The sequence below is a fragment of the Sinohyriopsis cumingii genome, chromosome 16 (assembly GCF_028554795.1).
Source record: "Sinohyriopsis cumingii isolate HCF-2022 chromosome 16, ASM2855479v2, whole genome shotgun sequence".
Lineage (NCBI taxonomy): Eukaryota > Metazoa > Mollusca > Bivalvia > Unionida > Unionidae > Sinohyriopsis > Sinohyriopsis cumingii.
In genome coordinates this window covers 27,975,096-27,991,069 of record NC_142976.1, presented here as the reverse complement: position 1 = coordinate 27,991,069, position 15,974 = coordinate 27,975,096, and the positions used below count along the sequence as shown (strand labels likewise).

At 43.3% G+C, this 15,974-nt stretch overlaps 1 long non-coding RNA gene across 1 annotated transcript in view; it reads right to left on the bottom strand.

The window, feature by feature from the left end:
• LOC149780117 (uncharacterized) overlaps positions 1-15,974 on the bottom strand; it is a 74,973-nt gene that overhangs the window by 36,465 nt on the left and 22,534 nt on the right. The gene's annotated exons all lie outside the window — the stretch shown is intronic.

Sequence of the window (15,974 nt, the reverse complement as noted above, 5' to 3'; positions counted from 1 at the left end):
CATACATACATACATACATACATACATACATACATACATACATACATACATACATACATTATATAATAATAATAATAATAATAATAATAATGAGGACTTTGTATAGCGCCTAATCTTTAGACGCTCTAAACGCTTTACAACGTTAGACAACACCTATGCTGACCAATATCGACGTGACCGTACGGTAGTGCGAAGTGGTTGGGAAGCCGCACTTGCTTCTGGTACACGATTTGATACAGCTTTTCCAAGGGTCAACTGACGATTTGGTGAGTGGGTAAAGGTACAATTTTGTGCGGTTCGTGGGTGGTCACTTTAAAGTTTCCATCTTCTCCAGACTGCAAGGCTTCTTTCCATATGCCAAAGATCACCACTCGACTGGTGCGATAATTGAGAGTCAATCATTTCACTTTACACTCTGTGTGCACTTCTCCTTGTGGAGCCCAGTATTCGTAGCCGTAATTTGTGGGACCGCCACTAGCGAAACTTAGAATCTTGTCGTCGGGGTGTCGATGTAGATGCAGCTGTCCGTGTCAAAGTACATGACGCGATCACCTAACAGTTTTAAAGCTTCGTACAATTTTAAGCGAGCATTGGCTGTTACGTAAGCCGCAATGATAACATTTCCAAATTCGTCGACTTGTACAAACTCCAGTTCTTCTTCGTAATTGACTAAGATCAAATCCTCACGAACGATTTCCACGTGTTTGATGTATTTGGTTTTGTCGTGAATCATCTGAAAGTACCGAGAAGGTTCTGTCAAATACTCCGTCATAGGTAAACAAGGTCGTTGTGCCATTTTGCCCCTGAAGCAATTTAACATCACTTTAGCAAACGATCGCCTTCCTTCGTTTTTCTATACGTAATCTAAAGTGATGCCTTCCTGCTCCCAATATTTCTGTTGGAATTTCGTTTGGTCTTCGGGGGTGTGGCACCAGGAACGATAGCCGCTGGCTTCTTGTATCAATTTCAAAAAGGCATCCACGTAGTCTGCGAAAATGCCTTTTTGAGTCTTGTCGCCCTTGTGGTACTGTTCTGTCTTGGGAAAGTGGTACATTACAGACACTTCTAACAGTTGATATCCCATGTCCAGAGCTTTAAACAATTCCACACTGACAAACGTTCACGTCAAGGCGCGTTCTTCATGAGTCTGCTGACAATGTTGGTCTTGGTTGCACGTTTCGGCACAAGTACGGCACAAAGAAAACATCAGTTTTCCTTGGCAATGATGGGGTAAAACGGGACAGTAAAGCTCCATTGGAGGCAAGATTTTGCACTTGATCAAGCCTTCGTAATGTCGAATGGTGTCCAAGACGAGGTGTTCCGTCAGCAATTGCGGTCGCTCTGCGGGAAAGCGACAATATTTGCACAGGTAAGGATACAGAGAACACACGTCCAAGTGTTTCATTTCTTCTCCTTTCTCTTCGTCAGCGTGGTATAGCAAACAGGTGGCATTCGTCCGTCCTCCGTACAAACTATCCCGCGGGTTCAGTGGGTCCACCAGCATAACACTTTCCCCGATGCGTTTAAACTCGGGATCGGTTTTCAAACGGTGATCGCATTGGTGTTCCCACATCTCCACCACTGTTCTACCTTCAAACGACGCTGACAAGTGGCCTGGTACAAGTCTTCCTTGGTCCATTGTAAAATCTGATTTTTAGTGTCACGCTTAGGGCAACAGAAGGGACATCCGTGAAATAAGTACACGATCTTGGGGTTTTCTAAGTCCATGGCATCTACTGAATACACTCAAATGGTCTTTTCGCCTCCTCCGTTGCGGATATGTTAAATCCATTTTTATTCCTTGTCGCACAAGTAAAGTAGCCACCGTAGAGCTTTGGCTGCAAATTGACGTTTGACAAACTTCGTCATCTAAGGGCTGATTACATCCAAGGTGTTTTTGGGCATGAATGGTAGACCTTACACTAAGGAACACGCTTTGGCAATGGTGCAGGCTTCTTTCAAAGGATCGATCCCTCCGTGTTCCATGAACTGTTCTCGAAATGTTCCACAGCAATGCCGTAAAATGTCAACGTCAGAGCGACAATACTTTAACATTTCTTCCTGCAAGTCGAATGGGTCCGAAGAGTGAGCCTGGTACCAAGCGTAGAAATCTTGTCGAGGTCGTAGTCGTGAGCCTCAGGGAAATGGGGTAGAACGGCATGTTGATTGACTTCGGTATTGAAAATGTGCGGAAAATATCCTTTGGCCATTTCTGTCATTCCAAACGTTTTAGGCATCCGACTCAAAGATATGGCCAAGTAGCTCACCGAATCTTTAAACTGTACTTGTCCCATATGCATGTTAATGACTTTGGCTCCGTTCAAAGTCACTTTAGGACGTTCGAAACATTGTTCTGTATAGTATCTCAAAAGAAACTGCCCATCGTATCCCGAGAAATTTTGAGCCATCACCTTGGCATGGCGATGACAACTTCCGTAACGTTCGATGTCCTCTTGGCTCCAAGTCTCGTCGATGGTGTCTAAGATCTATAGGGCGAAATCAGCTAGCGTGTTCGGTCCCCGAACGATTTTTTCACGTCCTCAATAAATCTTGCTGCAGTGAGGGCAATGAATAAAGATAGACTCTTGTTTGCACTTCTCGCACGCTCGACAAGCCACGCAGAAATTAGGAATATGAATGTCAGTCTCTTGCATGCATTCGAAATCGAAAAAGATGAAGTTGCCTTTCTTCTGGTCGTCGTCTTCCTCTTGATGTTTGGAATGGTATTTTTGAATGTAGCACTGGTGTTCCAAGTCCAAGATTTGGTGGCAAATGTGACATCGTTTCTTTCCTGAACATATGTGTGTCTTGACATTATTGGTACGTATACCTTGTCCACAAGTAAGGCACAAACTAAGGAGTTGTCGACAAGTACTTTTTGCTGTCAACCTTGTGCCTTCAGATGTTGTTGGTAACAAGCAGGGCTGAAAAAAGTGCGCTGAAAAGCAGGGCAATGCACTCGTTCTTGTCCTTCGTGCAGACAGGGTTGAGAGACCAATCATCCTGAAGATTTCGATCAACAATGCTTGTGTTGCTCTTGGTTGTTATAAACATGGTCACATTTCTCACAATAATATCTGTGTCATAGGAATGCGGTGATACTGGTGATGGCATCGAAATGTTCATCTTGATGATAACGTGAATTTTTGTTCCGTCTTTGAAGTCTTTGCAGCCAAACAACAAAGGTCCGCGAACTTCTTGAGGGTGCACTTTCAAGGTGTAGCGTGGAGCCAAGACGTCTTGCAATTTTTACATTTCAGGAATGCCACATGATGTATCTTTGGATAGTCCCGCTTGCTGTAACAGGACTTCTGCTTCTCTTCGTTGTTTGGCACGATTCGACATTTGAATAGTTTGCCAAGCTCTTTTCCATTCTACTGTGTCGTCCTTGTCGGCATACGTTCGTCCCACCACGATGGCACGGGCTAAACACGTCTGGTCTTGAGGGTTGTTAATTTGTACGAAGCTCGTTTTGTTGTTGAGAAGTTCATCCACCAATAATACCTTTGTGCGTCCTGTCCCTTGGGGAAGAGAAACTTGGGCCATGAACGGTGTCGCTTTTCCATTGATGTGAAACGTGTCGTTGGATTGTTGCACGTGTTGAATCTTGTCGATGACTTTGGAAGGTGTCAATCCTGCTGGGTTGCTAAACTCGATGCAAACGGGGGATTTCAAACTGTCGTGATGAATGGAAAGTCTCAAGCAATCGTCTTCTTTAGCTTCACACTGCTGTTTCAATGTGGTTAACAAAGAATTCCACACCTCGGTAATGAAGCCCTCTGCTTTCTCCAGCGGTTCTTTGGACTTGAAAGCTTGACTTCTAAATTTTCTAGAGGAGCGCATTTCCGTCTCTCGAATGTGATAGTAGATTTCAGAATTTACTAATGGTGGTGAACTTTGTTTGCGTGTCTGGATTCTGGCTCACTAATGTCGTCTTCAAAATCACTGGCACGGATTTGTGCCAAGACTTCAGCTACTGTACGAGGCGATAAATCATGTTTCTGCCTCTTACTTTCTTCTCCTTTCTCCATGATATGATGCGGTCGTTTCATCTTGACTGCGAAAAGTCAAATGACTACATTTTAAACGCCATTGATCACTTTATATTCATGTCAGACCAGCATATATATATACAGGGTGTGTGACTTCCCTTCCAATAATCATTTCACTCTCAAACCGAGCATAACAATGAAAGAGCCCACACAGATCGAACTTTTGATCAGAGCTGTGCGAGGTATCATAAGAAATTTTTTTTTCAGACAAACCAACGGACTACTCTCCCTCCTTTCGAGGTAAAAGTCAAGATAATTGCTATATCTGTAAGAAGAAAGGGCATTGGGCTACAGAGTGTCTAGACCGTCAAAAAAAGCAAGACAGGTGCTAGAAGACACAAAAGTCAAGATACCTGTTATCATTGTCAAGAGAAAGGACACTGGTTTTCAGAATGCCCTAAGAAACAATAGGAGCAAGAGGAAGAGAGGGGTTCCAAACAGGAAGAAGAAGAGGTACCTTCCCCAAAGAAAGAACCCAGAGAAGGAAAACCCTGTGAAACTGAAGAAACTATTATAAAAAAAACAGAGAGAGAGAGTGAACAAAGACACATAAGAAGTCTATGAACGTTTTAAAGTGTTGTGTTGTACTATGAATTGTAATGTAAAATCTGTACCAAGATAGACCAGAAAGAAAATGTAAGTGTCTCTTAGTTTTAATTTTTAGAAAAAGAAGATATACTCACGTACTCAAACACACACGCACATCATGGGTAAAAATGGGTTTTTTAGTTTTAATTTTTTTTTTTGGCAATTGAAAACTATCTCTTTTCGAGGAAAGTGGGTAGCCCTGAAAAGGACCGTTGAGTATTTGTTTGTTTAAATAAAATAAACTCAGGAATTGGACGTAATCATCTTTAACTGCCTTAAGCCTTTGCCACGGCCTATTCATACTTCTGGACTGGCTCCTTTCGATGATTTGGTATAAATCACTATGGGTGGTATCGCAGGCGTAATAAGAGGACTGGGTTGTTTGGCTCGGGAAGGTCTTTTTCTCTTGGGTCGTAATAAAGAAGTCTGATACATTTGTTTCAGACACCTTAACACTGCTAAAATGTCTAAGAGTACCGTCACTGTTTGACTTTCACTGTTATCCTTCTCTCTTAAACCTTGTTTCTTCTCTGCTGCTTCTTCCTGTCGTTTCCTTCTTGCCTCTTCTTCTTCACGCTTTTGCTGTTGAAGGAGAAAAGCTTGTTCTGCTTCCTTCTGCTGATATAAAAATTTCTCCAATTCTTTTTCTGTCTCTATTTAAAATCCTTTACGTATGGTAAAGAAGGAAAAGTTGGCGAATGTACTGTTACCGGATCAAATTCTTGAGAAGAAAGAAAATCGACTAAATCCCAATTAAAATCAAACTCTTTTGGAAGTAGATTTGTGTTGACCTTGTTAGCCGCTGATATACCATCGCTTTTCGTCTCCACAGCAGGTGTACCCCAGTTCATCGTCTTATTAGGCTCCGTCATGTTTGAAAACTATGTCGATTAGATTGACTGCGCACAGACGCTAACGCATCTATTTAGGGAATATGACGTCACAGGCTGCTCTCTTCGGACTGTAAGACCGACTCCGTGCTGTGACCGAGTTTTTTAACGCGTTTTTGCATTGGTGAATAAAGCCAATCCGTTTCGATCCGCCATTCCACTATAAATAACCCCGTTCAGTTCATTCCCTTCATCTGTTCTCGTCACAAGATGTAGACAAACGTAAAATCATCTACTCTCGTATCATCAGTTCTGTTCCTTATGGACATACCCATGTATGTAAGATCATCATGGACAATTATCCGGATCACCGATACAAGCATTTGGAAAAAAAGAATTTACGTGGAGAGCCAAGGCTGTTTGAAGAGAGTTCTCACATACGGACCAGAAGTCAGAAGAAGTCTGAGTAAGAGAAGAAGACTTATACGTTACACTCTATGTTAACATAATGATGTTAACAAAAAACCAAAGGCCCTTTTCAGGGCCACTCATATGCCTCGAAAAGATTTGCTTTCTTGTCTAACATTTTTTGTTAGTCGGTTGTATAGTTGTTTGTGTTTGTATGTTGTATGTTGTAGATATGCCTCGAAAAGATTTGCTTTCTTGCCTAAAAGATTTTTTATTGGGCTGTATAGTTGTTTGTATAATGTCTGTTGTCTGTGTTATCTCTGTCTCTGTCCCGCCAGTCCCGTTACATGTAAGCGTTCTAGGTTTTTCTCCCGTTGTTTGCTCTGATTGAGGTCAGCTCCTTGCAACATTGTTACCCATCTTCAGTCCTGCTACGAACTTACCTGTTCCATTCATATTGTCCGTATAACACCCCAACCTTTTGTCCCTATACAGGCGCAAGACCTTTTTGACTGGGATTTTCCTTGTCCGTATAAATCTTGTCCGTAAACGTACCCTTGGGGGCTTGTAATGGTAATTCCCATTGTCCGTAATGTTCCCCCTTCACTACTCTCGGTAGATACAGACTGAAAAATTGAGTGTGTCTTGGGTCCATTCCCACTCAACTTCTAAGCCCTCCATTCAGACAGTTAGGGACTAATCTTAGCCCCACTGCTTAACGGCTTCAATTGAACAGTGCTCCTTGAGCACATAAAAGCCTGGGGGAAGTGGCTCGAATTATTTTCCCCAGGAGTAATTAAACATCCTGCTGTGCAGGCATAAAACAATGGTACATGAACGGCTGTGCGAAAACCACTTTAATCCAAAGTAAGTAAGTACGTACAATCATTGAATAAGAAAGATGGCGTGTAATCACCTCAACAGGATGAAGAAGCTACAAGACGTTCTTGTCAACTTAAACATGATCGAAGAAATACTAGTCAGGGTGGAGTATGGGTGTTATAGCCCCTACCGAATCAAGATGGCGTTTAATAATTTAAGAAAGGCTAAAGATATGTTATAAAGGAGATAAAAGAGGAAAAGGAAGACCAGGACGAACAGGACCAAATCAGAGTCTACTATGAGTAGTGAAGTGGGGCACCCTACGTACAATGGGAATTAGCATTACAGGGACCCCTGGGTCAATCTACGTACAATGGAAATTTAACATGGCGAAAAATCGTGGGTCAATCTACGTACAAGGGGAATTTAACATGGGAATAAATCGTGGGTCACTCTACGTACAAGGGGAATTTAACATGGGATTTTTTTTAAATTTTAAAAAAAATTTTTTAAAAAAAGGGGTAGGCAATGGAAAGGCTATCTCTTTTCGAGAAATATGGCTGGCCCTGAAAAGGGCCTTTGGGTTTTATGTTAATGTATTCATTAACATAAATGGCACCGCATTGGTCTTCTTCTTGTCCTTAGGCTGCGTCTTACTGTTGGTCCGTACATCAGCACTCTTTTCAGGCATCCTTGTCTTTCGACGTAGATCCTACGTATCCACAGGCTGGTGTTTGTCCTGTGGACAACGGTCCACTTCGATCGGACATACATGAGCAAGTCTGTCCGAAACATCATGGAAGACACAAGGGTGGATGACTCAACTGTAGTCCACATCTTGAAGCGACGAGAACAGGTGAATCAATGCATTGAACGGTGCTTATTTATAGGCGGAGGAAGGATTGAAACGGATTGAGTTCATTTACCAATCCGAACACGCGTTACAGAATTCAGTCAGCTCGCATCCAATCCGAAGAGAGCAGTCTGTGACGTCACGTAGTCAATATAGATTCGCTAGCGCTTGTGTGCAGTCAATCTATGCGACAGTGATTCAACATGACGGAAACTCAGAAAACGATCCAGTGGGGTGCACCAGCAGGGGAGACTGCCCAAGGGAACCCGGATTTACTTTCAGAAGAGGTGAATTGGGATTTTGTGGATTTTCTCTCCTCGCAAGAATTTGTTCCGGAACCTTCGTTACTTTCTTCATTACCGCAAGTGGAGAATTTTAGACAGAGACAGAAAGAAGAATTGGAGAAATTTATACAACGACAAAAGGAAGCGGAACAGACTTTTCTCCTACAGCAACAGCAACAAGAAGAAGAGGTAAGAAAAAAACAACAGCAACAACAGCAAGAAGAAGTAGCAGCAAAGAAACAAGAGGGTGAAAATCAAACGGTCACGGTACTGTTGGACATTTTAGCGGAGTTAAGAAGTCTGAAACAAATGTATCAGACTTCTTTATCACGACCGAAGAGAATACGACCTTCCCGAGCCAAACATGTCAACCCTGTGACTAAGCCTACCGTACCACCCTTAGTGATTTCAACCCAATCATCATCATCAACATTACGCAGTCCAGAAGTAGGCCTTGGCCGTGGCAAAGGCTTAAGGCAGTTAAAATTGATTGCTTAAACTCACCCCTACACCATGAAGAAAAAAGGCCCTTTTCAGGGCCACCCACATTTCTCGAAAAGAAATACAATTTCAATTTGCCAATAACTCAAAAAATAACTCACCCATGTTACCCTTTTAATACGTGTCTGTGTATGAGTGCGTGAGTGTAGCTTCTTATTTTAAAATCACAACTCAAAGACACTTACCTTATATCATTCATTTATTCTTTTCGCCATTTTTTACAATCCAATTCACAATTTATAACACAACACTTTAATGAAAAGTTAATTAATTTCTTCTTTTCTCCTTGTTTAGTCTCTCTGTTTTTTGAATTTCTTCACCGTCACACTCTTTTCCTCTTCTTCCTCCTCGCTTTCTTCCCTTCTTCTTTTTTTCTCCTGTTTCTTTTTCTTCACCTGTCTTCTTTCTTCCTCAGAAGAATCCCTCTCTTCCTCTGAAGAATCCCTCTCTTCTTCTGAAGAATTCCTCTTTTCTTCTGACTCCTCTTGTTTCTTTTTGGGGCAATCTGGAGACCAATGTCCTTTTTCTTTACAATAATAACAGGTATCTTGACTTTTGTCTTTTTTATCCCCTGTTTTTTTTCTTTTTTGACGGTCTGGACACTCTGAAGACCAATGCCCTTTCTTCTGACAGATATAGCAAGTATCTTGACTTTTATCTCTAAAGGAAGGAGAGTAGTCCGTAGGCTGGTCTGAAGAGAATTTTCTAATGACCCCTCGCAAAGCTCTGACGAAACGTTCCATCTGGTCAGTCTCTTCCATCGTTGTGCTCGGCTCGAGAGTGAAATGAATAGTGAAAGGACAAGACACACATCCTTTTATATACGCTGGTCTGCTATGACTATAAAGTAGTTTATGGTGTTTGAACTTGAGTCATTTGACTTTTTGCTTTCAAGATGAAACGATCCCATTCATTCGAGAAGAAAGAAGAAAGTAAGAGGCAGAAACGTGATCTATCGCCTCGTACCAGGGCTGAGATCTTGGCACAAATTCATGCCAGTGATTTTGAAGAGGACATGAGTGAACCAGAATCCGAACCCTCTAAACCAAGTTCATCACCCTTAGTTAACCCTGAAAAGTACTATTCCATTCGAGAGACGGAAAAGCGCTCCTCTAGAAAATTTAGAACCACGGCTTACAAATACACGGTGAAGTTTAAAGATTTCAAGGCTGAAGTGCCGTTAGAGAAAGCAGAAGGGTTCATCACTGAGGTGTGGGATTCTTTGCTCACTGCACTCAAGCGACAATGTCAACCCAAAGAAGACGATCGCTTGAGACTTTCCATACAACACGACGGTTTGAAATCCCCTGTTTGGATCGAGTTTAGCACCCCTGCAGAATTAACTGCTTCCAAAGTCATGGACAAGATTCAACACGTGCAACAATCTAATGACCAGTTTGACATCACCGATGGAAAAGCCACATTGGACATGACCCACGTCTCTCCTCCTCAAGGGACCGGACGCAAAAAGATGTTATTGGTGGACGACCTTCGCAACACCAAAACGAGTCTCGTTCGAATTAACAACCCTCATGACCAGATGTGTTTAGCCCGTGCCATCGTGGTGGGACGAACCTATGCCAACAAGAACGACACGGTAGAATGGAAAAGAACCTGGAACACTATTCAACGTTCCGACCGAGCCAAACAACGAAACGAAGCAGAACTCCTGTTACAACAAGCCGGACTGCCCAAAGACATACCCTGTGGCATTCCCGAGATGCAAAAATTGCAAGATGTCCTAGCTCCACGATACACCTTGAAAGTGCACCCTCAAGAAATGCGCGGGCCTCTATTGTTTCGAGGCCAAGATTTTAAGGACGGAAAATACATTCACCTTTATCATCACGATGACCATTTCGATACCATTACCAGTATCACTGGATTCCTGGGATATGTTTATTATTGTGAGAAATGTGACTACGGTTATAATAATCGAGAGCAACACAAACATTGTGGATGGAAATGCTCAGGATATTTGGCCTCTCCACCCTGTCTGAGCGAAGAACCAGTGCCTTGTTCAACTTGTCTGCGCACGTTTGTCAGCCCTACCTGTTACCAACAACATTTGAAGACGCAAGGTTCACAGAAGAAATGCGCTTGTCAACTGCTGAGATTGTGCCCTACGTGTGGACAAGGCATACTTACCAATAATGCCAAGGCACACGTATGTCGAGGAAAGAAAAAATGTCACATTTGTCACCACATCGTGGACTTGGAACACCAATGCTACGTGCAAAAATACCAACCCCCACCAGAGAAAGAGGACGGTCACAAGAAGAAAGGCAATTTCATCTTTTTCGATTTCGAATGCATGCAAGAGACCGGCATTCACATTCCTAATTTTTGCGTGGCTCATCGAGCGTGCGAGAAGTGCATTCAAGAACCTATCTTCAGTCATTGCCCTCACTGCAGCAAGATTCCTGGAGGACGTGAAAAAATCTTTCGGGGACCGAACACGTTAGCCGATTTTGCACAATGGGTCTTAGACCCCATCGACAAGACGTGGAGCCAAGAGGACATCGAACGTTACGGAGATTGTCATCGTCATGCCACGGTGATGGCTCACAATTTCTCCGGATACGATGGACAGTTTCTTTTGAGGTACTATACGGAACAAGGCACCGAGCGTCCTAAAGTGACTTTGAACGGAGCCAAAATCATTTTCATGCAAGTGGGACAAGTACAGTTTAAAGATTCGATGAGCTATTTGGCCATGCCTTTGAGTCGAATGCCTAAAACGTTTGGAATGACAGAAATGGCTAAAGGGTACTTTCCACACTTTTTCAATACGGAAGCCAATCAACACGCCGTTCTACCCCATTTACCTGAGGCTCACTATTACGACCCCGACAACATGCGTACCGAACAACGAGAAGCTTTCTACGCTTGGTACCAGGCTCACGCTTCGGACCCTTTCGACTTTCAGGAAGAAATGCTAAAGTATTGTCGTTCCGACGTGGACATTTTACGGCGTTGCTGTGGAAAATTTCGAGAACTGTTCATGGAACACGGAGGGGTCGATCCTTTGAAAGAAGCTTGCACCATTGCCAAAGCGTGTTCCTTAGTGTATCGACAACGATTCATGCCTGAAAACACCGTGGCTGTCATCAGTCCTCAAACGACCCACTTTGTCAAACGTCAATACTCGGTCAAAGCCCTACGTTGGTTACATTACTTGTGCGACAAGGAAGACAAGTGGATTCAGCATGCCCGCAACGGAGGGGGCGAAAAGACCATCGGAACATATTCGGTAGATGGCTGGGACTTAGAAAACCCCAAGATCGTGTACGAGTTTAACGGTTGCTTATTTCACGGATGTCCCGTCTGTTACCCTGACCGTGGTACTAAAAATCAGTTTTTGCAACGAACCATGGAAGACTTGTACCAGGACACTTGTCAGCGACGCCTAAAGTTAGAACAGGAAGGATACCAAGTGGTGGAAATGTGGGAACACGAGTACGATCACCGTATGAAAACCGATCCCGAGTTTAAACGTCTCGTGGAAAGTTACCAGTTCATGGACCCGCTGAACCCGAGGGATAGTTTGTACGGAGGAAGGACCAATGCCACCTGTTTGCTGTACCAAGCCGACGAAGAGAAAGGAGAAGAAATCAAATACTTGGACGTGTGTTCGCTGTATCCCTACGTGTGCAAATATTGTCGCTTTCCTGTAGGGCACCCGCAATTGCTGACGGAACACATCGACCTGGTCAACATTCGACAATACGAAGGCTTGATCAAGTGCAAAGTTTTGCCTCCCACGAACCTATACCATCCCGTCTTACCTCACCATTGTCAAGGCAAACTGATGTTTCCCTTGTGCCGTACTTGTGCCGAAACGTGCAACCAAGACCAGCCTTGTCAGCACAGCCAGGAAGAACGGGCCTTGACGGGAACCTGGGTCAGCGTGGAATTGTTCAAAGCTCTGGACATGGGATACCAACTGTTAGAAGTGTACGAAATTTGCCACTTTCCCAAGACACAACAGTACCGCAAGGGTGACCCCACGCAGAAAGGCATTTTCGCAGACTACGTGGATGCCTTTTTGAAACTGAAGCAAGAAGCCAGCGGCTATCCTTCCTGGTGTCACACTCCCGAAGACCAAATACAATTCAAAGAGAAATACTACGAACAAGAAGGCATCACTTTAGACCACATCGAGAAAAACGAAGGCAGGCGATCGTTTGCCAAAGTGATGTTAAATTGCTTGTGGGGTAAAATGGCACAACGACCGTGTTTACCCAAGACGGAATATTTGACAGAACCTTCCCGCTACTTCCAGATGATTCACGACAAAACCAAATACATGAAACACGTGGACGTGGTTCGAGAGAATTTGATCTTGGTCAATTACGAAGAAGATCTGGACTTTGTACAAGACGACCCTTTTGGAAATGTCATCATTGCGGCTTACGTGACAGCCCATGCTCGCTTAAAATTGTACGAAGCTTTAGAACTGTTAGAAGAACGCGTCCTGTACTTTGACACGGACAGTTGCATTTACATCCATCACCCGATTCAACATCACCCTAACATCGAAGGAGACCGTTTAGGAGCCTGGACAGACGAGCATCCCGACGACAAGATTCTAAGTTTCGTCAGTGGCGGTCCCAAAAATTACGGCTACGAATACCGGGACAAACAAGGAGAAGTGCACACGACGTGCAAAGTGAAAGGACTGACTCTGAATTATCGTACCAGTCGAGTGGTCAACTTTGGGGTATTGAAAGAAGCCTTGCAATCGGGAGAGGATGGAAACTTTAAAGTGACCACTCACCAACCGAACAAGATTGTACGTTTACCCACTCACCACATCGTCAGTCGACCCTTGGAAAAAGTCTATCAAATCGTGTACCAGAAGCGAGTTCGACTTCCCAATGGATCTATGTATCTATAAAGATTCAGCTATTCTGGAACATACTCGATGGTCTCCGCACTGCCCTTACCTTTCTATGGCCTTTCCACCCATCACACTACGGTACAATGTTGACGGTACCTTAGAGACGGTACCTTCCGAAACAAGACATAAAAAACGTAAAAAAGGAAAGATGTACAAGCTGGAGACTGCATTGCGACTAGTATAAAAAGGGGGCTATGGTCAAGATCGATAGTTCATTGTGACTACCAAGACCGAGCAAACAAGATGAATACTTTGAAAGAGACATCGTTCCAGTTTGGGGATTGTAAAAAAGTTGTATCTTCCTCTAGTGTGACTAATATTGGATGGATAAGACCCATGCATTGCGACGGAAAATGTCCGGAAGGAAACTGCGATTGTCCATGTGGTTACCATTGTAATTGCGTAACGGAGTTTGCAGACGAGTGCGATTGTGAGCCTTGCGATGGGACCGATGCTGTACCTTGTGACCTGAGCGATGCCGTAAAGCATCATGGGAACTTTAGTGCCCCTACCCCTGTCATGGAAAGTGATGCTGTGCGTGTCAAACCTGTGGGATGCGAAAGCGATGCTGCTCGTCCTCTTGGACATTTTACTGGGTTTCGTTTTAAAGGGGAATGTCGACCTTCACGTTTACCTCCCTACGGATGTCATCCAGCCCTGAGCAAACTCCTACCCATTTCACTCAACCCTCATCGAAACGAACCTGTGAAAAACGAATATTCGTTTCCTGTGCGTTCGTCGGAATACTGCGACTTTGAAAATCGTCTTCAATCGTTCAAAGGAAAATGGCCAAAGTATCTGGGAGGACCGACCCCCGAAGAATTAGCCAGAGCCGGATTTTTCTACTTGGGCGAAGGAGATAAAGTCAAGTGCTTCAGTTGCGGTGTGTCACTTCACCACTGGGAACCGCAAGATTCGGCCTACGTAGAACATGCTCGATGGTCACCGAATTGTCATTACTTACCTTTAGTGGGACCGAGACATTGAAGTAACTTCTTACCATAATCATCTGTTCATGGATACTTTACAAGAGAACATTCGTGCTTTGCCTGTGGAGTTGAGAGAACGCATTTACCGAGAGCTGGTCAAAATACAAGTGAAACGTAAAGAACAATTGCATCCGATACGTCACCGGTGTTTGAACCACTGGTACCTGAAGGCTATACAAGGACTGATTCAATTGAAAGTGTTCCATTGGACAGACATTGATCAACGACCTCCTGGTTATAAAAAGGAATGGTTTGGTATTGACGATTCTATCTACTACATTGTAAACGTATTGCATCGAATTCCAGACGAAGAGTTAACGAATTACAAACTTTTTGAACACAATGTCAACTTGGTGAAAGAGGAAACTTCTGAACGAATTGTAATGTGTAGATTAGTGACTCAACGATTTAAATTCGACACTGAAGTGAAACCATGTTTGTGCAAAGAGTACATTTCTTGTGTCAGACCAAAGAGGATTTAGTATGACCTATTCATGGATACTTTACAAGAGAACATTCGTGCTTTGCCTGTGGAGTTGAGAGAACGCATTTACCGAGAGCTGGTGAAAATACAAGTGAAACGTAAAGAACAATTGCATCCGATACGTCACCAGATCTTTAACCACTGGTACCTGAATGGTATAAGAGAACTGATTCGTCAGAAATTCTTTCAATGGTCAGACATTGTTCAACACTTTGAGGTCGCTAATGATCGACATGTTCATGATTATGGTTACTTCGAGATTCACCTACAGCAATACATTGAGGAAGACAAGTTAAAGGATTACCAACATATTTTACGTGGAATCTACTTAGAGGAAGAGGAAACACCTAAACGAACTCTGACGTTTCGGTTACAGTATGCAAGATTTAGATTCCCTACTGGAGAACGAAGATCTCTGGCTAGAAAGTACGTCTATTGCATCCGAAAAAAAGAGAATATAAAAACAGGCTGCCATGCCACGGTTTATGTCACATGTCATCCAACAGATTCCGTGGAAGGAACTCAATGACCATATTCAAACCGTGGATCATTACCATCAATTATTACAAGAACTGTATCCATTCAATTTTGGACGACAAGTGGTGTGTGTCTTAGTGACTTGTTTTCTGGGATTTCGTTTACCAGCCGATTCTTTGTGGACTCTTTACGATCAGTACTTACCACCTCCATGGCCTTAAATGGTCACGAAAAACTCCTTTTGCTCAAAGCCTTGCGTTTTCATCTGGATACTTCTCGACCTCAACAGGAAAAAAAGATTCCTCAACTTTTAGCGACCCAAGACGTGTATGACGATGTGTGTGTAGCTTGTGACTTACACCCTCATTGGACAGATGTTCGTGATTGGAAAAAGGGGGGTTTTGAGGCTTGGACTCAAGAAGTGGCCCAGTATGCACAAGAGTTGTTCAAGGAAAAAAGTTACTTTTCAACCCGTGTTAGTGACGGTGCCAGAAGAACCCGTCACCGAGAACAACCACTCGCTTCAGGACAGGACTGTCATGGACATGCCTGAAAGGTCATTCCGGGAGGACACTTGTGTGACAATACCTCATGTAGAGACTGTAAGAACATTACACACTGTCCCTAGGACATCTTGGTTAACCAAAACATGTTGTACAGACACTTGTTTATATTCCACTTTGATCGCTTTGCTGTGTTTTATATTCCTGTACATCACTATTTGGGTTGTATGTATTTTTGTCTTTCGTGTTCATATTTGAAACATTCAATAAACGTGTTCTG